We start from the raw sequence: 23,238 nt of genomic DNA, 5'->3' as shown, positions 1-23,238 counted from the left end.
GCGTTCTCCACCTACAGCTCACCTGGAAGCCTCCCTTGTTTACCGCAGGTAGCCAGGTGCCCAGGCTAGCCCACAAAGGCCTAGCAACGGCGCTCATGTCTCAGATAGACCTTAGCAGCTTTGAGCTGCCAGGCCCATCTTGAGCCCCCATGGGCCCTTCTGAGCTGTGAGCTCACCGACCTCCACTAGAGCCCAGCAGCGGGGAGAGGAAGGAAAGAAATGTCAGCGAGGGGGAGTAAGTAGTCGGCTCTGGTCAGGAGCCCACAGGTTCCCACAAGCTCCTGTGTGGATGTGGCCACAGGAACTAACCTGAGCGGGGCTCTCTGCACAGGGTCTGGGTCTGCGGAAGCCTCCAGGGTCCTCTGCAGGGTAGGGGCAAGGTGAGGGGCCAGGACGAGGGCTCCCCGCCTCAGCAGGGGTGAGGGTGCACTGGGAGGAGGGCAGGGAGGCAGCCCCCTCCTCCAGTTCCTGGCGGGTCCAGCCTGCTGGATGGGAGCGGAAACAATCCCACAGCTTGCCGGGGTGGAGGGGGCGTGGCCAGGGCCAGGGTTGGCGAGATAGCGACAGGCAGGGCTGGAGAGTGGTCAGTGTCACTGGCAGGTGGAAGGCCCACAAAGACTCAAAAAACACCGGAAGGATGGAAAATGGGAGTTATTCAGATAAATTTTTTCAAGGCGGTATCTGTATTTTTTCTGATTATAAAAGTAACTCACGCTGCTATTAGAATTTTTGATAATGAGAATCTACTCATGTGTTACTAATAATAAGCTTTTGGCCACACACACACACACACACACACACACACACAGATTGGATTTGGGAAAAAAAATGCAAGTGCAGATGGTAGAAAGTGAGAGTCCCTCTGTAACCCACCTTCAGTTCCACAACCTGGCCTCTAAAAGTTTAGTAACACAGGGGCATGTTTGCAGGGTGTCATGGGGGCTGTTCTGGAGTGGGACTAAGGGCCAGTCACTCGCAGTGCTCTGTCCTTTATAGGAATCATTGCCACTCCTTAACCACAGCCCTGAAAGGGAGGTGCTATTATTCCCATTTTTCAGATGTGGAACCAGGCTCAGAGAGGTCAAACGGCTTACCCAAGGTCACACAGCTAGGAGAGGGCAGCCAGGAGTCAACCCCGGTCTGCTCTCCTCCCAGGAGGGGGCCCTTGCTGCCACATCTCATCCAATAATCCGGGAGAGCAGGAAGGAGGTGGGTGAACAGCATCTCCTGTTTCTTCAGTAAGACACAGCAACCCTATGATTCAAACAATACTTGGGGAAAACTGAGCCGCTAAGAACAAGCCAGGCAGGGCAAGAAGGGATGTCCCCCAGCAGCTTTTGCGCTAACACAGGGTGGAGGGGGCAGACTTTGGAAATGAAAGGGAAGTGGCTCCAGGAGCCAGCAATGGAAGAAATGGCCAAAAGTGGACAGAAAAATGAATGAGCCCCTCCAGGCTCTCCCGGGGCTCACCGCAGGGGTGGGCGGAACGGGTTGGTGGTTGTGTAGCTCTTGCTCATACCACGGTGTCCACGGTTGGGAAGTGCTTCATCTCCGTGGGCAAGAAAAACCTCATTAACCTAATGGATATTTTCCAGCAACGAATGTTGCTTTTGTGTTTCAGCACACCCGAGGGAAAAGCTATTCCACTAGGGACACCCAGGCATCCTCCAGGAATTGTGGACATGCTCTAGGAAAATTAGCAGGCATTTTCAAGCAGCGTGTATGCTTCTCCTTTCAAAAGGAGGGAAGTCAATTCAGCCTGGCTGGTTTAATGAAAGTCCCTCGACTGGCCAGGTGGGTCTAAGAATCCCCCTCTGGTACTGGAGGCAATGTGGGGCCTGGGAAGGGATGTGCAAGAGGAGGAAGGAGACCTTTGCTAGCTGAGCTTTGCTATGAACTTGCTGTGTGACCCTAGGGAGGTCACTTTACCTCTCTGGGCTACTACCTCATTTCTCAAGTGGCTCTGGCATCTGTTCAAATGCCAGACTCATGGGCCTTAACACCTTGCACTGGTCCCTCTGTGGATTTTTCTCAGTATAACCTCAAAGAGAAGGGGAGGTATGAGAGAAAGGAAGGTCCCCCGAGGAGGAAAAAAGAAAGTGAAGGGAAAGTGGTGATTCATTTTAAGGGTGTCATCCATTTGGGGCAGCTCCCAACACTTCCATCTTTCTCTGCTGGCCCCTTCTTTCCCCTCCCTCCCAGCCCTCCCGTCACATGGTTGACAGAGGCCATGAGCCACCATCATGGGAACCCTGGTGACTCGGTCAGGAAGGCAGCAGAGGAGATCTGGGCAGTGGCTAGTTGGTGAGACCAGGTGGCCTCTGCAGTTCAGGGTCACACATGGTTCTGGGAGTTCACGGTCCTACAGGCCAAGCAGAGGGAGCCTTAACCAACAAACAGTGGGAGATGCTCCAGCCTGATGGGGAGTTTGAAAGCTACATTATAGCCGGGGCTATGCCTGTTGGCTTCTCTGGAGAGCGCCAATAGGACAACATGGTAATTAAAACTGAAATGAGGCCTTTGGAGGATTGGCTGGAACGTCTCCGAGGACTGCTGTGTTGTATCTGGATGTGGAGATGGAAGTGCCTTTTTGCTTCTCAGGGTGTGGGAAGTGTCCCCAGAGAGCAGGGTCTTGGGGCCATGTTCTATGTGCTTCAAGGAACGTGGGGGATTCTGGAGGAACTCAGACAGGCCTTGGAGCCGGGAGTGCAGTCGGCTCACGGAACTTATTCCAGAAGAGACAGGCCTTGGTGCCGGTGCCAGTGCCGGTGCCGGGCCGGGATACAGGCCCCTGCCTCCAGGCAGGGCTGCGGCCAGAAAAGGTACCCACACTTGGCCCCCGCGGCGGAGGTTCTAGAATGGCAGCTTCCATTTTCTCCCCTTCCAAACAGGAAGTGCCACCTAGCCTGCTGTGGGAGGATGAAATGAGGTCATTTGTGTGAAAACACTGAGAGAAAATAGCACTGGAGTTGTTTCTGATATAAAAGGATTGGGCACGAAGAGGGTCAAGTGGCGTATCATTCGTCCCCTGCCCTGGGCCGGGCTTGGGGGGGAGGCTCACTCGGAATGCAGGCTACCAGCCACTCTGGGGACCCTGGTGGTGGCTCATGGGGCTAGTTTGGGTTGTCATGAACAACAACAAGGCTTGGGCACTTAAACAACACAGTGGCCAACCTCCCCTTGTCCTCCTGCCCCCTCCCCTCCCCTACTTCCGAGGGAAGACTCCAGAAGGTGCCCTGTGTATTCAGTTACACTGTATACACGCTTCACACACACACTGTGTGCGTGAGCTCCTGCTAAGTTGTAGTCCTACAACTAGTTTGGAAAGTCCTCCTGTCTAAGGCAGTGCAGTGCCCAGGCTAGCCCACAAAGACCTGGTTATAGAGCTTCCGTCTTTCTGAAGTTAGAGGGTGACGTCAGATCAGAACTTACCCACCAGGGGGATCATCATGTCTGTCAGCTTCACCTGGGGGGCCTTTGAAAGAAGATATTCCTTCTGAAGAGAGCTGGGGCCCAAGCATATATATGAATTTGGCTTTTAAAAAATATACACAGAGGTGCTTGGGTGGCTCAGTGGGTTAAGCCTCTGCCTTCAGCTCAGGTCATGATCCCAGGGTCCTAGGATCAAGCCCCACATCTGGCTCTCTGCTCAGCGGGGAGCCTGCTTCCCCTCTCTCTCTCTGCCTGCCTCTCTGCCTACTTGTGATCTCTGTGTGTGTGTGAAATAAATAAAAAATAAAATAAATATAAATATAAATAAAATATTTTATAAAATATATAATTTATATATTATATAATATATAATTTTAATATATAGTATATAAAATATATACTTATGTATAAATATATAATTTATATAATATATAAATATATAAACAATAAAACAAATATAAATATAAATAAAATATATAAAATATATAATTTATATAAAATTTATATAATTTATATATAATATATAAATATATAATTTATATAAATAAATGTATAGATATATAATTTATATGAAATTAAAAAAAATCTTTAAAAAAAAAGAGTACAGAGTGATACTGACATGTCCTGCCCGCATCCATGATTTCTCTCACCCAGAGGCTACCATTAAAACCTGATTTTCATCTTTCCTTCCAGCCTCATTCACAGGCATGCTCCCTCTTTCTGTACAAGTGGGAACACATGGTGGCCGCCTTGTTCCTCACTTAGCCTATCTGAGGGAGTGTCCACAGCAGTGCTTCTGCGGGTTGGGGGTGGGGGCAGTTTAGTCAACCAGTTTCCCATCAATTATTTCCAGACTTTTGTGCAACAGATGCCTCCCCAGTGAACCCCCACATAGATTGTCCTTGCTCACACAGAAAGGATCTCTGCCACCTGGGCCACTAACAGAGGCATCCCACTGTGCTTTTATCAGCAATCTTTTAGAATCAGCAAGGTTTAGCATCTTTTCAGTCCCCATTGAAAACTTCTGCTTTTTGCCTGTAAACTACCTGCTTTTCTCTTTCCCCAGGCATGGGTATTCTGGTAAAACCTCTGGGGCAATCCTGGAGTGTCCCCGGACTCCCTGTGTGTTCTGGATGGCCCAAGGCCCCTGAATCGCTAATGCTGTGAGCACCCTTAAAATCCTGAGAGTCCAGGGGCACCTGGGTGGCTCAGTCATTGGGCTTTTGCCTTCAGCTCAGGTCATGATCCCAGGGTCCTGGGCTCGAGCCCCACATCAGGCTCCCTGCTCAGCCGGAAGCCTGCTTGTCCCTCTCCCCCTGCTTGTGTCCCCTCTCTCGTTGCGTCTCTCTCTGTCAAATAAAAAAATTAAAATCTTTAAAAAATAAAATCCCAAGAGTCTGGGACCGCTCAGCCTCTGCACGGGCCCTAGCACCCCTCAATGGCTGGGCCCAAAATTCCCCTGGGGGCAGCTGTGGTATCAGAAATGTGGAATCACCTGTAGTGGGTGATTGGCGATATTTCATGTGGTTTACCTCGCAGGGTTTGTCATGGATGGGATCCGTTCATGCTCATCTTCTCCACCCTGACACAGAGCTTCTGTTTTATAGGAAGTGCTCAAGTGACTGTTGAAAGAATAAATCATGAGCACCTGTCTAATTGCCCCCCTCTTTTGTCCAGAGGGTAGCTAGTGCGGTTCAAATGGGTTCAGTGGAACTGTGCTTACAAAGAATCCTAGTGTAAGGAAGTCCACTTCCTGACAGCCTCAATCAGCTTTCTTGCAAATTTCTAAAGCCCCTTTCTTTGGCCCTGGCAATCAGGGTTGCCAGATAAAATACAAGGCACCCAGTTAAATCTGAGTTTCAGATAAACAACAACTGTTTTAGTGTAAGGATGTCCCAAAGACTGCATGGGACATACTTAGTGTGATAGTTTCTAGTGGCCACGGTACCAAATTGCAAAGTGAGTGGCTTAACACAACAGATATTTCTTCCGTCACAGTTCTTGAGGCCAGAAGTCCAAAATCAGATTGCTGGGCCAAAATCACGGTGTTGGCAAAGTCTCGCTCCCTCCCACAGGAAGTTCTAGGAGCCAATCCTTTGTCTCTTCCAACTTCCGGTGGGTGCTGGAATCCACATCATTCCACATCATTCCAACCTGATCGATCACAGGGTCTTCTAATCTCTCTCTGCCGCCTTCTTGTAAGGACACAAGTGACTGCGTTTATCACCCACCCAGATAATACAGGATAATCTCATCTCAAGATGCTCCAGAGAATGACATCTGCAAAGATCCTTTTTCCAAATAAGGTCATATTCACAGGTTCTAGGGATTAGGATCTGATATCTTTGGGGGGCATTTTGTAGCCTATCACAATTATACTAAAAAATAATGTTGTTTATCTGAAATTGAAATTTCACCAGGCATCCATGGTTTTAATTTTTTTTCTTTTTTTTTTTTTTAAAGATTTTATTTATTTATTTGACAGACAGAGATCACAAGTAGGCAGAGAGGCAGGCAGAGAGAGAGGGGGAGGCAGGCTTCCTGCTGAGCAGAAAGCCCGATGCGGGGCTCGATCCCAAGACCCTGGGATCATGACCTGAGCCGAAGGCAGAGGCTTTAACCCACTGAGCCACCCAGGCGCCCCCATGGTTTTAATTTTCTAATTCTGACAGCCCTCCCTGGACCTGAGTTCCTCCTGAGGTGGCAGGAACTTAAGCCGTTTGTCTTCACCTGCTCATCACTCATCCTGGAACGAGCTTGGGGACCATGCCTCAGACCCAAGCCTGTTCACCCAAATCTTTTGTCTTTGAAGTAGGGCTCATGGCTTATGGTGGCATTCCAGTTTTCAGGAGAATCTAAAGGCGTAAACTAATACAAAGTCTTAGCTTTTTAAAAGATTCTGGCAGATGCACGCATTTCCACTTTTAACACTCAAAACTTCATTTTTTAATTTGGTTTTTTTTTAAGATTTTTTATTTATTTACTTGACATACAGATCACAAGTAGGCAGAAGAGGCTGGGGGGGAAGAGGGCGGGAAGCAGGCTCCCTGCTGAGCAGAGAGCCCAATGAGGGGCTCGATCCCAGGACCCTGGTATCATCACCTGAGCCGAAGGCAGAGGCTTTAACCCACTGAGCCACCCAGGCGCCCCAACACTCAAAACTTCAAATGCTGACGGGCACCCCTCACCACTTCAGGTCTTTGTGTGAAAGAATTACAAGGAAATATAGCATTGGATTTGTTTTCTTTGTTGTTGTTTTAAAGACTTTATTTATTTATTTATTTGAGAGAGAGAGAGAGAGGAGGAGGGGCAGAGGGAGAGGAAGAGAGAGAATTTCAAGCAGACTCCCAGCTGAGCACAGAGCCTGATGCAGGGCTTGACCCCATGACTCCTGGGGTCACGACCTGAGCTGAAACCAAGAGTCATTGCTCAACCGACCGGGCCACCCAGGTGCCCCCGTTGTTATTGTTTTTAAATACTTTATTTTTAAGTTATCTCTACACCTAACTTGGATCTCGAGCTCAAAATTTCAGGTCAAGAACTGCACACTCTTGGGTTAAATGGGGGATGATAGGAGGGCACTTGTGACGAGCACCGTGTGTTGTATGAATCACTAAATTCTACACCTGAAACTAATGTTACACTATGTTAACTAACTGGAATTTATTATTATTTAAATTTACTAATTTATTTTGGAGACAGCATGAGTGCGAAGGGCAGAGGGAGAGAACCCGAAGCTGGCTCCTTGCTGAGCACTGAGCTCAAGATGGGGCTCGATCTCAGGGCCCTGAGATCACAACCTGAGCAGAAACCAAGAGTCTGATCCTCAACTGACTGTGCCCCCAGGCACCCCAACTAACTGGAATTTAAATAAAAACTTAAAACTACAAAAAAAAAAAAAGTTGCATGCTCCACCAACTGCGCCAGCCAAGTGCCCCAGGACTGTATTTGATATAAAAGGATTAGGTATTAAAATCATAAAGTGGGGGGCGCCTGGGTGGCTTAAAGCCTCTGCCTTCAGCTCAGGTCATGATCCCAGGGTCCTGGGATCGAGCCCCACATCAGGCTGTCTGCTCAGCGGGGAGCCTGCTTCCCTCTCTCTGTCTCTGCCTGCCTCTCTGCCTACTTGTGATCTCTGTCTGCCAAATAAATAAAATCTTAAAAAAAAAAAATCCTAAAGTGGGTGCCTGGCTGGCTCAGTCAGTTAAGCATCTGACTCTTGATTTCGGCTCCAGTCATGATTTCAGGGTGGTGAGATCAAGCCCCGAGCTGGGCTCTACAGTCTGCTTGGGATTCTGCCTCTCCCTCTGCCCCCCGCCCACTCACGTGCATGTGCTCGCTCTCTCTCTCTCTCTCTCTCTCTCAAAACAAATAAGTAAAATCATAAAGTGGCCCATCATTCACAATTATACAAGTTATACACCTGTTTCCCTTTCCATTCTCAAGTCTCTTGAAGAAAGGCCTTAGGTTTTAATCAGTATTGGATTCACGCAATCACCTGTCCATTCATTCTTTAAACAGTCATGGAGTATCTATTCTTTGCCATGGGCTGTGCCAGGCACTGAGGCTACGGAGATGAGCAGAACATAGCCCAACAGATAGATGTGGTCAGGCACCGGCTCTCCAGAGAAGTCAGCGGTGGACTCGGAAGAAGTCGTGGAAACTGAACACAACATAATGGGCCCTCGTGATGTGGAAGCAGAAAGCGCTAATCAATTTGCTTTGAAACTAGTCGTAGAGAGAAAACCCCAATTAATTTACTAATTATCTTTAAATTCTAGCAACCATTTTTAGCTGTTAGTTAAGGAAAAAATAACTTGTATTACAAGATGCGATGCTTAGCCTGGTCTGCTGTAACACTATGGAGGTGTCTTCCTCTCTCTGTGTCTCCCGGGTCCCTGGAAATGTGGGTGACGGTGGCAAAGGTGAGCCCAGAGGTTCAGCCCAGAGGGGGGCTGCTTGGACTGGGTGATTTCTTCCTTCACCTGTGCCCCCCATTCCGAGGGTGCAGGGAGCATTTCAGGAGGCATAAATGATGCCCACACCCCAAAGACATCTTATGCTGAATAGACTTTTAAGAAGAAAAAGCAATCTCTTCATTTAATCATCATAAAGCTAAAGTTCCAGGTCATGGCCATATTACACACACACACACACACACACACACACACATTTTTTTTTTTTTTTTTAATCAAAAGCACTGGCCATTTAACAAGTAGTAGGATCCCTCAGGCTAAAGCAATGGAGGGAGAGCCAAGGATGGAAAAGCCAGGGTGAGGCCTGCTCTTGAGAAGCAGAAGTTCTGGGTTCAAATTCCCTGTCAGTCTAACACTAGCCATGTGATTCTGAGGTGCCTCTTAACCTCGCTGAACCTCAGTTTCATCATCTATAAAAGGGAAAAGAATTTTCATAGGCTCACATCAAGAACTAAATGAGACCATATAAACTCCAAAGTACTATCTGCTTGTTAGCAATTTGGGGAAGGGGGGGTCTGCCTAGCACCTAGGGATACCTCCTAGCACCCCGACATCACACCATGGAGGCCACCCAAATGTGAGCTGTGCCCCACGCCCTGTGTTAAAAATGTTCCTATAAAACTCCCCTCTCCCAAATACCTAGATAAGAGTGTTAAAGTAAGTCAGCTTTTTAAATGAGACTGACCATTCCCTAATTAGTCCAAATGAGAACATTATTAGTGTATCCAGAAAGCCAGGTCATCCCAAGCGTTCTCTGCAAACTTGGGCCCACTGGGAATAAGGGTCTGTTCTCTCAGAAGGGAGCAATCCCAGGAACTTCAGTCATTAAGTCCCAGAGACATAGGGTCTGGTGCCTATAATGTGGCCATAACCTTTGATGATGAATGAGCTTCCTGCACCAAGAGGCCCAGATGTGGCCAGCATGCCCTGGCCTGTCCAACGAATGAGACAGCAGCCCTCTGCCCAGCGTTCCCATGCTCCTAACTTTGCATCCAGTGCTTTGGGCAAAGGGGCCCACACCCAGATCCACGAGAGCTAAGCAGGCCGGCGCTCAGTGCCGGGACCAAGAGTGGCCCCATCTTTTAGTTTGGGGTGCTTTTAAGAATTTTCTTGAACTACTCAGACTACTCACATCCTGAATACAATTTATAGTCTGAAATGATCACGGCTTTCTCTCCCCCGACCCAGGAAAACCCAACAAAACAAACCATGGTGAGATCTCATACATGGTATATAGTTTACTTTAGAGCTAATGGATTTAAAAAAAAAAAAAGCCGGGGAGGATGGAGGCAAGAACAGAACTGAGAAATGGTTCTTGTTTTCATTAGATGCAAGGGTGGCTGTGGGAGATGTATTTCAGTGCCATAAACATGCCTGGTGAGGCTGCGGATTCTAAGTACCCACTATGTGTGCCCCCCAACCCTGTCCATGTGAGCCCCCCTTCTCTGCTCCCCATTACTCCCTTTTTTCCTGGTCCTAGAGGTGAACTGCAGTGGTATAGACATGGGGGAAATAAAGTGGATTGTTGAGGGAGGAGGATCAGACAGTACACCAGGAGGCTGACTAATGCCACCGAGCCCCTCCTTTCCACTGTGACCCTTTCTCCTAACAGCAGACAGTCTGCCTGGCCCAGGGAAAAATGGGAAAACTCCCACTTTGAATTAAATTTCTCCCTGTAGACACCACCTGGGAACCTGAATGTCATCTCCCCTGAGTTTACACATCCAGGCCCCTCCTGGCCACCCTTCCCAGCCTTCTGTCACACATAACCCCCTCCAAAGAAGTGTGGCAGGTGTGGACATTTCTCATGTTTTGCGCGAACTGGAAGAAAAATGAGCTTCTCTGTTGGATAAGTGTTGACCTGCCCACGACACTAAATTTGGTTCTGCCGTCACCAGTGACATGAAGCGGCAGCCCAGTTTAGAGGCTAGCTTTCGGTTTAAAATACTTTCTCCAGGGTCAGGTTGCATATGACCCATTCAGGGAGGCTGGAGGGCACAGCTTCTCTGGGCATTAGCGCTAAAGACACATCTGTTGGCGTGGAGAGTGGCCCGTAGAGGGGAGGCATGAAGGCAGCGAGGCACGGGAGTTGGGGAGAAGCATCACCTGGCTTCCTCTCCAGCTGGGAAGTCTCTGATAATCCCTACCTCGAGGGGGAGGGAGGGTTAAATGAGGCCATGTTTTTAGTAAAATAAATGCAACAGCTAGTACCATTATTATCAGCATCTTCATACAACAGAACTAGTTTAGACCAATAGGGACTTTGTTCAGGCAGCCAGGCTGCTTGCAGGCTGGAGTGACACGCATGCCCTGACCTACTACCCACCATCCACATGCATGAGAAGCCCCCCCACTCCCAGGGCAAAGACAGACGATAACCCAGCTCCAGCTCCGTTCAAATTCCAAGTGCAGGCTCTTCAATTCGTGACACTTGTCTGAGCCCCTAGCCGCCCCACAGCCACCAGAATATCAAACTACCAAAGTCAATGTCTGCCTTTAATTTAATCACTCTCGCCTGAATCGGTTCCCACCCGGGGCCAAACATGGAGTAGGCAGAAGAGGCTGCCCCTGATCATAATCGAACAGGAGATTCTGTACCAAGTCCTGGTCTGATTAGGAAGAAACTGAAAACCCCTGCAAAAATGGAAAGGCCATCTGAGGGTCACGATAGGGATCAGGGAGGCCCCCTGCCCCTCTCCGGGTATCACTTCAGGTTACGCTACAAGCGTGACCACCCTCTGTCCTGTCCTGCACCCCGGCTTTAGACCTCCTCTGCAAAGAAGGGAACAGACGAGACCTGTACAGGCTGGACTGCAACCGCCTGTCCATCCAGCATGGGCACAGGCCCTGCTGATGGCTGCTCACCCCTGGGAAGGAGCCTGCACTGTCCTGCCGGCAAGAGGGGAGCAGGGTGGCGGCAGCTGAATGATCTTAGGCATCGGGCTCCATTCGCCCCGTGGAAACTTCAGATCAGCTCCTGACTCTGGCTACCTGCAGCACCGGTCTTCTGAGCGGCTCAAAGGAATTCTCATAGAAGGTTTTATTTCAGCTCTGCAACTATCCAGCGAGAAGGGAGCCTGCATTATCATCCATTTGGGGGTGAGGGCATTGCAGGATCCCCATTTTGCAGATGGGAAAATGGAGGTACAGGAAATCTTCCACTTTGCCCCAAGTCTCTTCAGTTGGTGAAAGGGAAAGACTGCAATTAAATTCAAGGTTTGGCAAGCAAGCCCATGCAGCGGGGGATAACAGGCCCACAAAATGAGGCAGGCAACGGCTAGCTTCTGGAATTCAGTCTTGCCAGCAATAAATGATTAAGGAGACCTTTTAAAAAAATTAATGTATAATGTATTATTTGCCCCAGGGGTACAGGTCTGTGAATCATCAGGCTTACACATTTCACAGCACTCACCATAGCACATACCCTCCCCAATGTCCACAGATCTTTTTTTTTTTTTTAAGTTCTTTATCACTTGGCCCAGATCATCAACTTATAACAAGAATCCTGCCAGTTAAAAAAAAGTTTTCCCATCAGACATCGAGCATCAGTTCATAATTATTTATAGCACTTTAGTGACACTGAAAGGGATTTATTTCAATGTATTCAGTCTTTAACCCTCTGCAGGGAACAGAGTGCAGTCATCGCTCCCTGCAGGGTTAAAAAGGGAGGGACTCCCAGCAGGCCCATCCTGCAGGATTAACCCTGGGGAAAGATTAAATAGGGTTAAAGCAGGTTCAGGTGAGTCTGTGACTGATCACTCCATTATTCAAGTGGATTTAGAGATGTTCTGCAAAATCCTTCCTTTCTAAACTGGACCCATGGGGAGGCACAGGCATGTGCCCTGGGGCTGGTGTGGAATTTCCCTGTTCCTAAGGAAAAGACAAGACAGAAGGTGGATGGCAGAAGATCTGGGGACTCTTGCAAACAGCTATTCCTGGTGATTATTGGCAATGGGAGCTTTGAAAGGGACAGGTTCACACGAATTTATACTGCAATTATTACCGTACCCCAATACAGGAGATTATATACAAGTATTTTACTCATATATACAACCTTTGCTTGGCTTATTAACATACCTCGATTTAAATTCTGATGCATTACCAATACTAAAGTTGAGAGCTGTCAAGTGTTCAGCAAACCTAATATAAAAAGTCTAGACATACATCAAATAAGGGAGTGAATATTCACATTTAAATACATAATTATAATTATGGGGCGCCTGGGTGGCTCAGTTGGTTGGGCGTCCCACTCTTGCTTTCGGCTCCGGTCATGATCTCAGGGTCCTGGGATAGAGCCCCATGTTGGGCTCTGTGCTCAGCAGGGAGTCTGGCTGCAATTCTCTCTCTCTCTCTCTCCTCCTTTGCCCCCCTTCCCACACGTGCGCTTGTGCTCTCTCTCTCCAATAAAACAAATACCAAAGAGAGTCTTTAAATTGTAACTTTCCCTTGGGCACTAAAGCATTTGGTTTGAGATTATTAATTAATCAATAAGCCTCTTTTAGAGGGGTAGGCTGTGGGAGGGGGCATGAGTTAGGACGACAGTTTGGTGCCAATGTCCAACTAAGAACAACTGGAAATAAGCACTTCTGAAATGACCTACCCATCAGCGACCTAACTGGGTTTGGTCTGGGATCATTCTGTTGACACATGAACTAGACCACTGGTTCTCATTCGGGTCCTTCGCCCTGGAGGAGGGAACACAGTCCCACAGTTCTGTGAAATGGTCTTTCCCTGCACCTCCTTTTTGGCATAACGTGTCGGCTGGAGATCACATGACAGCAAGTATGCACCCCAGGGGTCTTCTAATATCCTTGATGTCCTGGGGAGGAGGCCTCGAAGATAAAAGGGCAACCCCGGGGTTTTTATACTACAACTGCAGACCAAGTCCACCAAGTCCGAAGACAACATCATCCAGACTTCCTGGGAAAACAGAAAACTGGGCTCTAGGTAGGTGGGCAAACTAGCAGCTGGGACCAGAGACAATTACGTCCCTCTTCTCTTAGATGCCAGCTTGAACAGGAGAGGGGCAAGACCAAACAAAGGAAGGGCCATGAATGGAGCATCATTTCCAATGGCTTCAGATATAATTCTACCTGGCTGATTCAAAGTGGTTTTTAATAGTTGGATCTTCATCTAAAATTCCTTCACTAAGGGGAGTTAATATAGTAGATGGGATTTATATTTATTTTGGGCTTTATAGAGAGAATTTTGCAACACCCCCTTCACCTGGGATTTTGTGTGAATGAATTCAAAATGCTGAGCTTGTCCTAGAAGGCAGGCAAGAGATGGGGCAGGCAGGGAAGGTGACTGCCCACCATTCACTTAATACCAGTCTCCACAGGGTGCTCTGTCCTAGCTGACACTGTGTAAGGAGAAAGGAAAGACTGTAAATATTCAAGGCTAGGTCCACAAGGCCTGGTATCCATGGCCAAGTCCTCCTCCTACCACAGCCAAACTTCTAGGTCCGCCACACTTGTTACCATAATCATATAATTTAAATAAGACACAAGCTGATGAGATTCAAGTGCAAAATGAAAGGCAAACTCTTAAAGTCATTCATTGGTTGTAGGAAAATCCAGTTGAACGCTTTGGAAAGACTTCAAAAAACTGAGTAATTTTTTTACTGTCAAAGGAGATATTAAAGACTGTGAATGAAACAGTAAAACTCGAGAGAGATTCTGCAACCAGATTACTCTGTAGTGTAATCCCTCTTTCCAAGGAGCTGAAATCTGAAGTCTTTTTTTTTTTAAAAGATTTTATTTATTTATTTGACAGAGAGAGATCACAAGTAGGCAGAGAGGCAGGCAGAGAGAGAGGAGGAAGCAGGCTCCCCGCTGAGCAGAGAGCCTGATTCAGGGCTTGATCCCAGGACCCTGGGATCATAACCTGAGCCGAAGGCAGAGGCTTTAACCCACTGAGCCACCCAGGCACCCCTGAAATATGAAGTCTTAAACAATGTATTGTGAGTGTGGCTTAGGTAAGAAAGATAAGAAATTCCAACCAGCTGATCCAAACACCAAGAGTATCATTTCATAATGATTTTTTTCTGATTTAATGACTTTTTAAAAAACGAACATAGTATGACCCTCAGTCTTCGCTGCATAGATAAGAAGGCTTCTTAAACCAAATTTAGTAATTCAGATATGAGCATGCTCCTGGGATGCTTGGAGTCCCTTGGACTCAGAACATGTCCAGTTTGTTTTATTTAACATTCTTCAGCTTGACTCTTCTCTTGACCATGAAGCCCGCTTGCCAGTTTACCGACTTCAACACCCTGCTTAATCATTTCATTTGTAAATCCTCTCCTCCACTGCCTTCCATTACTTCCCCAATCCCATCTGCGTTTGCTTTTAATTCGGTGAGTAGGCTAGTAGAATCTCTGAACCCGACTCGCTCGCTAAGCGGGGTCGCGGTTCCCAGGATGGTGGGAGGGCGCGGTTCTGCTCTGGCTGGCGAGGAGTGTACACAGTCTATTCCTGGCGTGGGGCGGATTTCAGGAAGGAAGAGGACAGAGGCAGGGACTGCAGATGATAAGTCACTCTGCTTGCTTGTAGCAAGAATTCTGTCTGTACAATTAGACATGGGTGTGTGGGATTTTCGGGGGACCTGTTTCCACCCAAACAGCTGCGCCTGGCTCCAGGCAAGTTGGGCAGCTGCCCACTCCTATCTTGATCCTTAGTCAGTGCGACAATTTATCTGTTACAAGTGTATCCATCACCAGGGTCAGGAGATGTCTTTGCACATTCATCCAATCACAAGCCTTGATCCAGAGGCGGCTGCCCTTGGGACCATTCACTAAACAATATATTATGTGCCAGACCCTGGGCTAAGCCCTGCATCCTCCCCTTACCCGGTTTAAGTCCCACAGCAACCAGGGAGATAGGTACTGCCATGCCCCCAAAAGTGGGGGAGGCAGGACTTGCACCCAGGACTCTGCTAGAGTCCACACCCTTAACCACTGGCCAAACCTAATACCTCTCTCTGCAAGACACGGCCCTGCCCCGAGGGCTTGTCCGGAAGAAATAGCGTCTGCCTTTAAGGTGCTCACCAGCCTTCCCTGAATAGCCGAGGCACAAAATACATTCCGGGGGGGATTCATTCTCTAGTGCCCCCGGTTGGAGCAGCACAGAGCCCACTGAAATGTCAACGCAGCAAAAACAAACTCAGATAAACCACCTGGAAGTCATTCAAGTTTGTATTTCGGGGAAGCCGGTTTTAGCTGCACATCTGCAGAATGTCTCCTCATCAGAGAACCCAGAAAGTTCAGAAACCATCCCAAGATGGCCTCTCCCTGCTTGCCCACACTCAGGTGGAGGCCATCTGGGCAGGAAAGGAACTTGGCCGAGGTGGCAGGAGCGTGGCGCCTGGAGACAGGAAACTCGTGCTTGGACAGTAACGCCACTGGCGAGGTAACAGGGGTGAGACAGGCGTGTAATGGTGTATGTCTGGTCGCCCACACAGGGCTGGCTGCAGAATTACAGTGGCCTCCGATCTTCCCCCAGGTGGATGCCAGTGAGTTCTGGCGACAAAGGATTCCAGGCAGTCCCTCTGTGTCACAGCATAAAGGAATATTTATTGTACAGACTGGGCCCCAGGAGGTGAGAAAAGCCTCCAGGCCCACCTTTGCCGAGGGAGTCCTGAGTTTCCTGCATGAGACCCTTTCCCATGTCCAGCCAACTCAACTCAGCCACAGACTCAGAGTTGGTCCCACTGGCTGGTGCCAAAGCTTTGATCCCTCTGAGGGCACCTAAGATGAGGATCTGCTGTCCCTAAAACTTCACTGATTTGGCCCTGACCATAGCTGAGTCTATGTCATGATCCCCCAGTCTTGATTTCTGGCCTTCTCTGAGCTGATCAGAACCAGCTGCTCCTTTGTACGACAGAGCTGTCTTGAAAACCTGGGTCTGGGGGAAGAGGTTTAAGGTCCCTGGGATATTTTTCTCTTTGTTTTATAAACAGAGGCACAGAGGTTGAGTGAAATCCCTTGCTCCCTGTGCCAAGGCTAGATCAGAAATTACGAGCTTCACGTTGTGCTCCAATGACAGACTCTTTCAGAAGTCCATTTTGTGAGTCAGTGGCTTTGGAATTTGAATCTTCCAATGGGTCAATGTTGCAGAGATCATGCTTGGGTTCCCAGGCTAGCCCACAAAGGCCTATTAAAGCCACGTGTAGTTGAGAAGGGGAGAAGGGTAGGGTTGGACATCCAGCTCTACCACTCCCTGGCTGTGTGACCTGTAGTGAGTTACTAAACCTGTCTGTACTTCAGTTTCTCCATACATAACAGAGATAATAACAGCACCTGTTATGAAATGGGGGTTTGGAGAGGATGAAATGAGATCATCTCTGGGGAGCACTTACAACAGTGCCTCCTAAAAGACACTCCCTGAACATAAGTGCCATTATGATAAGAATGCCAGAGTAACAATGTTTCTGTAGCAGGACTTCTGACACTGGCACAAGTGACATTTGGGGCCAGATACTCTTTGATGTGGGGGACTGTCCAGTGCATAGCAGGAGGTTTGGCAGCGTCCTTGGCTCCTACCCACTAGGAGCCAGTGGTACCTTCCCCAGTTGTGAAAATTAAAAATGTCTCTAAACCTCTCAATGGCCCTGGGGACTGAATACCACTGTTTTACAGGAAAACACCCAAGAGTCCCAGCTGGAATATTGGGGTCCTCTCCCAGAAGCAGCCCAGCTGGTGAGGCAGCAACCCTCTCTTCCCCTCACTTGCTCAGGTATGCCCCTCCATGCTGGGACTCCTGCAAACCACCAGCAGAAGCAGCGAGGCTGGCAAGTTAGAGAACCAATTAACTAGGTGGATATTTCTGGGGATACGGAGGGGTGGAGGGGCACTTTTTAAAATGGGATAATGAAAAAGGCAGGGCGGGAGGAAGGGGAAGGGGCAGAGACAAATGGGGTTTCCCACCTCCTCCATCCTTCTGACTTCCGGTGCCAGGAGGGCCTACAGTCCCAAAGATGGCAGAGATCAGTTCTGATCTGTTTCCCCCCAGGACTATTGTGTGCTTTCTTCCCATTCTCTCTCCTGCACTCTTCTGGCCAACCAGGGTGGGGTGAGCAGCGGGGACTGGGCTCTGGGGCCAGGGAGCGCTGTACTGGGAAAGGAGAAGGCTCAGAAGCAGAGTAGGGAGGGTGTGGAGGTGCACCAAGGGGCACAGGCTGCTTTCCGGGTGCCACTTGGATACTGAGCAGGGGACTAGACTTGGACTGGACTAGATTTGCTGCCAAATCTTACTGATGCCATGACCTTGAATATGCCCCCCCCTCTATTTTTCTCTTTACCACCTTTTTGACCTGCATTTTCCCATTTTACCCATTTACTTGTTAAATGGGTATGGACCAAACACCTATTCTAGGTCTAGCACTGTATTAAGCCCCCGATGGTGTTTTGATTTGTTTTTGAGTGATTCTTTTTCAAGGTGGGCATAGGGAGAATACTATCTAGTTGGAAAACTATCAGGTGTTTAACTAGAAAACTAATATATGTTCACACACACAGCTGTGGAGCCACTCAAACCATATTCATATACATAAATGCTGAGGGAAGTTGTAATAAAACACAACTTTTTAAAATTTTCGACAAATGGGTTCATGAACTGATGTTAAAAGGGCAGAAAGAAAATTTAGCCTAAACAAAGGGCACCACGATCTCATCGCATCTCCAGGCTGGCGCTGCCCTCCAAGGGCAGGTGGGTCAAAGCGCCCGTCCAATAGAAGGGGCTCTTTCCCCAATCGGAATAAATCTGACCCTTTCTCAAACTGCTTCTAAGTTTTCTTCTTGCAATTTGTGGGAATAATCCATTCCTTTTGTTCCTGTCAGGTATGCTGAGCCTGATACCTGAAACCAGTTCCAAGCCAGGCCCTTCCACCATAGACAGGTGCTGGGAGGAGACCCATGTGGGGCGGGCACATACAGACAAGGGCTGTCACTTCTCCAAAAATCAGCAAAACCCACAAAACTCTCCCGCAACTATCCAAAGGCAACCCCAAGAGCTAAGCCAGATTATTGCAGTAAACACAAGCTGTTTCAGAAGCAGCCGTAGGTCAAATAATTGATTAGCTTCAGGAGTCACTTGGGACCAGCCACTGGGATGGGGTGGGGCAGGGGTGGTAATTCATTTACTGTTTAGAGGAAGGGTTTGGAGATGGAGGAATGGATAAGCAATTCTTATCTAGCAAACCTAAGCAGCACCATAAATTGCAAAATAATACCTTCATTTATTTAGGTAGGAAAGACATTTCTCTTTCTGCCCTAGGACAGGTCAATGGGGGGGGGCGGGTAGCGATCAAAAACGCATCCTGCCGAGCCTGAGCCACACACACGAGGAGGCCTGGAGAGCCAGGCCCCGCGGTCGCTGTCCCAGGTTCCAGCATCCATCCCAACTCAGACCAGCTGGAGACCGCGCCTGGAGGTTCCTGGGTGCCAGAGGCCAAATGGGGTGTTCCGGGACGTAAATGAGTTCCCGCCTGATGGGGGTCGGGGACAGGAATCGATAGCCCTCGGATGTGTGCCCGGACCTTTCCCTTAGGAGCATGGGCGCAAATGCTGTATCCCTCGAGATCCCAGGAGGGGGAGGGGAGAAGCCGGTTACTTCAAGCACGAGGAGAGCCAGCGATGGTGTTTCCGGATCCAAGTACGAAGATCCATCCCCTGGCGCCCGGGATTCCTCCATGAACAGCTCCCAGACCTTGCCGACAGAGAGCCCCACCAAAGCGCCAACACATTTCAAAATGGAGCAAAATCGCGGACGTCTGGATTGCGCTTTGTTCCCGGCATTGAGCTAAATGTGCTCGCTCCTGCCATGCTCCCTTTCCCCTAACCGACAAGAGGTGACCTCTCCGCCCGCGGCCCCCCTGGGGGAGCTGCGGCCGCGGGCTACCCGTTCTCAGGGCCGCTCCGAGACCCTTCCTCTGTCTGGAACCAGAATTCCGCGCCCAGCTCTAGGGTGGAGGAGGTGGAGCGGGGGTGGGGGAGGGGGGGAGAGGAGAAGATGCTCGAGGCGATCCTTGAGCCTCTCCTGCACCCCACCCTCGGCAGACTCAACTCTGCAGGGAGGCCCCACACTTCCCGGGCTTCGACCTCCGACGCCGCAACCAGGAAGGAAGGTTCCGCCGGGCCTCTGGCGGGCTCTCGACCCCAGCCGGACCAATCCCTGGACATTCAGATCAATCTGGGCGGCTCGCGTGGATGACTGGGCTCTAGGGATGCTCATCCCTCTCGGAACTGCGCCCCCGCATCAGTTTGCAGCGATAGAATTAACCAGAAAACCGCGCGGACCCGGCTCATGGCAGGAGGGCGAAGCTCGGATTCCCTTGCCAGGGGATCCATAACCCCCGTTCCCGCTCCCCTCCCCATTTCAAGGGTGGCAGTGTACTTGGGCTTTTAAGTTAAAATCCTGTACGTTTCCAAAATAATATTCGGCCACAATAATAAAAATACACGAGGGACGCTAATCTGGGTGGCTGAGGCCGCCGGAGGCCAGTTAGGAAGAGTCACTAGCTCAGGGTTGGGGGCGGTCTACCCCCAGCAGCCTCAAAAAGACTGAAGGGCCGCGGCCTCGCCTGCCCCTTGGGTTCAAAATCTTGGCTGGGAAGGGGCGGGGCAACGCCCCGAGGTCCGTTCTCTGGACGCGTGTGGTTTCCATAGCAACCACCTCTTCGCGCCCCCCCCCCCCCAAGTCATCTCAGGAAAAATGGGTGTGGCCCGAAGCAGAGGAGGAACCCTCTTGCCTCCTCCTTACATTCTCCGGTCTGGCGAAGCAACAGGGCAAGAAGCGGAGAGGGGCTCAGCCTGCGCGCTGTCCCCGCCACCTCCCGGTGGTCGCCGGTGACCCTTAGTGGGCAGCCTGTGGGAGGTGGCCCCCAGGCCTCTCGGGATGGAGGGAGGGGCTTCCTCCTCTGCGGCCACCCGCACAGCGCGCAGAGACCTCGAATCCCAGCCCTTCGGCCCCGCGGACTCTTCCTGGCGCGCCGCCCGGCTTCGGGAGGGAGCCGAGCGGGGTCACGGCCGTTCCATCTGTGCCCCCAGGGCTGTGACTGGGGTTCCTTGACCCGAGCCAGCCCGAGATCTAACAAAAGGCTCGAAAATGAGGGGCGGAAAATAGGGGGAGGGGCAGGGGCCTTGGTTAAATACTCTCATAGATAAGAGCCAAAAAACCAGGACTGGCAACGCAGATCACGTAAGCTCTACAAACAAAGCATCTAGCCCCCAAGAAAGATTACGGGTGAACGCCCCCAGGGCTCAAGCCCACAGCAGCAAAATACCAAGACTTCAGCGTTGATTATCGTCCCCCCCCTCTTAATTACAGTCTCCGCCCTGTCCTCCAAAGCCTAGCCACCCGGCTTGGCAGGGTACAGTAAAGACGTGACACGCCGCAAAAAGATGGCACCTCGCGTTTGGAGGGGAAAAAAAAGCAGGGGTGGGAGTGGGAGGAGGCAAGCCTACTCTCCCCCTCCTTGCCCACCCCGATCCACACCCACTGCCGCAGTGAGGGGCGAGCCCTGCGCGCCAGCCCCGCGCCTCCGGCAGGGAGCGCACACGCCGGACGCCAGGCGCAGAGCGCAGAGAAAGGGGCCCGCCCCGAAATGCACCTGCAGCCCCCGCGCGTGCCTGTGCCGGGCTGCGGTTGCGAGCAGGGATCCGCCGCTACCGAGTCCTTCCACACTGCAAGGCCAGGTGACTCCAGCCTTTCGCCTCTTCGAGCCCCCACACCGGGATCCTCGCACTACCTTCTCTCGGGCACGGCGCTGCTCGCGTCTCGGTGCCAGGCGCGCGCAGGGGGAAGGGCAACGAAAGTGACAGCGCCTGGACCCCTCCCCATCTCCTCGATTCCACTCCCAGCCCCCAAACGTCCCCTGCGGGTTTCTGAAGGAGGAAAACGGGGAGGGGGTGGGTCACCGCCTTAAATCAGGGGCAGTGAAAGCCCCACTGGAATTGCTGACGGGGAGGTGTAGGGAGGGGCAGGCAGGGATTCATCTTTTCTAGAACCGGATCCATACCTTCCTGAAGGGCTTATGGCAAACCAAAGCAGAGAGATTGGATTACGGGTTCGGTTTCGGGGGTCGTCACTAGACACCCCCTAACACACACACATACAGACACACGCCCATTGCGGCAAAAGGTGACGAGCAAGAGTGCACAGCAGCCCCCTCCCCCAGGTCACCGCCATCCGCGCCCCACCCTTCGGGCACAACCTCTGGCCCGGTCCGCGCGAAGCGGGTCTTAAGGACACCCCCCAGCGCGCGCGCGCACACACACACACACACACACACACCCCAACACATACGCGTGCGTGCATCCCTTGCATGGGTCCCTTTCCAAGCCGCCCTATTCCCAGCCCGGAGCGCACAGGGCGCAGGGAGGGGCCCCAGCCGTTGCCCCCGACCTATGCTTACCTCACGAAACCCATCTCTGCGGCGGGGGACGAGGGGCGGCAGCCTGAGAGTGCAAGGGGGCGGACGGGGAGGCAGATAGAGGAGCCTCGCGCTTACCTGATAGTCGACAGAGGGCGAGGACAGTAGAGGAAAGAGAGGAGAAAGTGGCAGTGGTGGCGGCGGCAGAAGGTGGGCGGCGGCGGCGGCGGCGGCGGCTGCGCTGCTGCTGGTGCGGGAGCTGGTAGGTGGCGGAGAGTGCGAGCCCGCGCACCAGCGAGAGGGCGCGTTCCCGAGGCCGGCTGGCGGCGCAGGCGCGAGCAGCGGGAGCGCGAGCCTCCTTAAGGGAGGGGTCAGCAGTGAGGTCTTCGCGGACATTTTCTCCTCCGGCCACCAGTAGGCGCGCGCGAGCACCCCACCACTCCGCCCTCCCCCGCCTCCTGGCTCGCTCCTTTTGACGCTTCCCTTATCCTTCCTTTCCTCCCCCGACATCTCGAGCCCCGGTGCCGGCCACTATGCGCATGCGCGTCCCGTGGCGCACGCGCACTCCGTGTCTCCTCCCTCGCTGGTCTTTGTCTTGTCTAAGGGGTCTCCGCCCTTGGGAGAGAGAGTGTAGCTTGCGTCCGGGGTTTGGGAAAAGGTTCCTGGTCGGTCTCGCAGATCCGCTGCCCCTTTTCCTTCCTGTCCCGGTGATGTCCTATCTCGAAAAGGTCCTGGGCGGGTTTCCACATAGCTCCGCAGTCCCTCCACCCCGGAACTCAGGGCTTTCCCGGGGCTCACCCTGCTTACGGCCGGCCAGGCATCCTGAGCCCTTGAGTTTCCCGAAATGGTCTCCGTTGTTGGAGTTCAGTTTCCCTGGGTCACCTTCCTTTCCCCCTGTTTTCTTCCCACCGTTTTTGTTTTTGACCAAGGTGGGTTCTTAGTAAATCCACTTTAAACAGACTCAGTCATAATGCAGTAATACAGGTTTGGGGTGGGTCGGTTGGTATTTTATAAGGAGCATTCAGTCTATTACTTACCTAACCGTGACCCAAGAATAAAATGTTAAATTAGACGAAGTTGCCAATACCGCTTATCACGTTGCAAAGTATTTTCATGTAATACAATTATTTTTACTTTGCTTGTTGAAACACCGTTTTTCCGTAAGTAGAGCTTGGGATCCCAATTTCCAAGTGCCTGTTGGAGATTCTCACCTGGATAGCACACCTCACTGAAACTGACCAGTGGCTTTCACTCTCCCAGTCACCCGGCCCCCCGACTTTGGCCTTACTTGGTCGATCCAACATTTAATTTAAGCCCTGGCAGTGGGGGGCTGTATATGTATGGGGATTGGGGGGCAGTTATCTTGTCCTGGGGGGATGGGAACTTATCCTGAAGCTTTAAGGTCCATACTATTTACATTCTCTTAAAAAACAAACAAACAAACAGGGGCGCCTAGTGA

At 50.7% G+C, this 23,238-nt stretch overlaps 1 protein-coding gene across 3 annotated transcripts in view; it reads right to left on the bottom strand.

Moving 5' to 3' along the window:
* Positions 1–22,091, bottom strand: part of MAPT (microtubule associated protein tau) — a 93,751-nt gene extending 71,660 nt beyond the window's left edge. Inside the window, exon 1 of one of the 3 annotated variants that reach the window (XM_080826587.1) lies at positions 21,918–22,091. The gene's annotated coding sequence lies outside the window, so the exon portion shown is untranslated. The remainder of the gene's footprint in view (positions 1–21,917) is intronic. The other 2 variants (XM_080826586.1, XM_080826585.1) reach the window with 2 other exon arrangements.
* Positions 22,092–23,238: the final 1,147 nt, after the last annotated feature.

This window comes from Martes martes (assembly GCF_963455335.1).
Source record: "Martes martes genome assembly, chromosome: 16".
Lineage (NCBI taxonomy): Eukaryota > Metazoa > Chordata > Mammalia > Carnivora > Mustelidae > Martes > Martes martes.
Note: the sequence above shows the minus strand (reverse complement) of the source record. Positions and strands in the feature narration are given on the sequence as shown.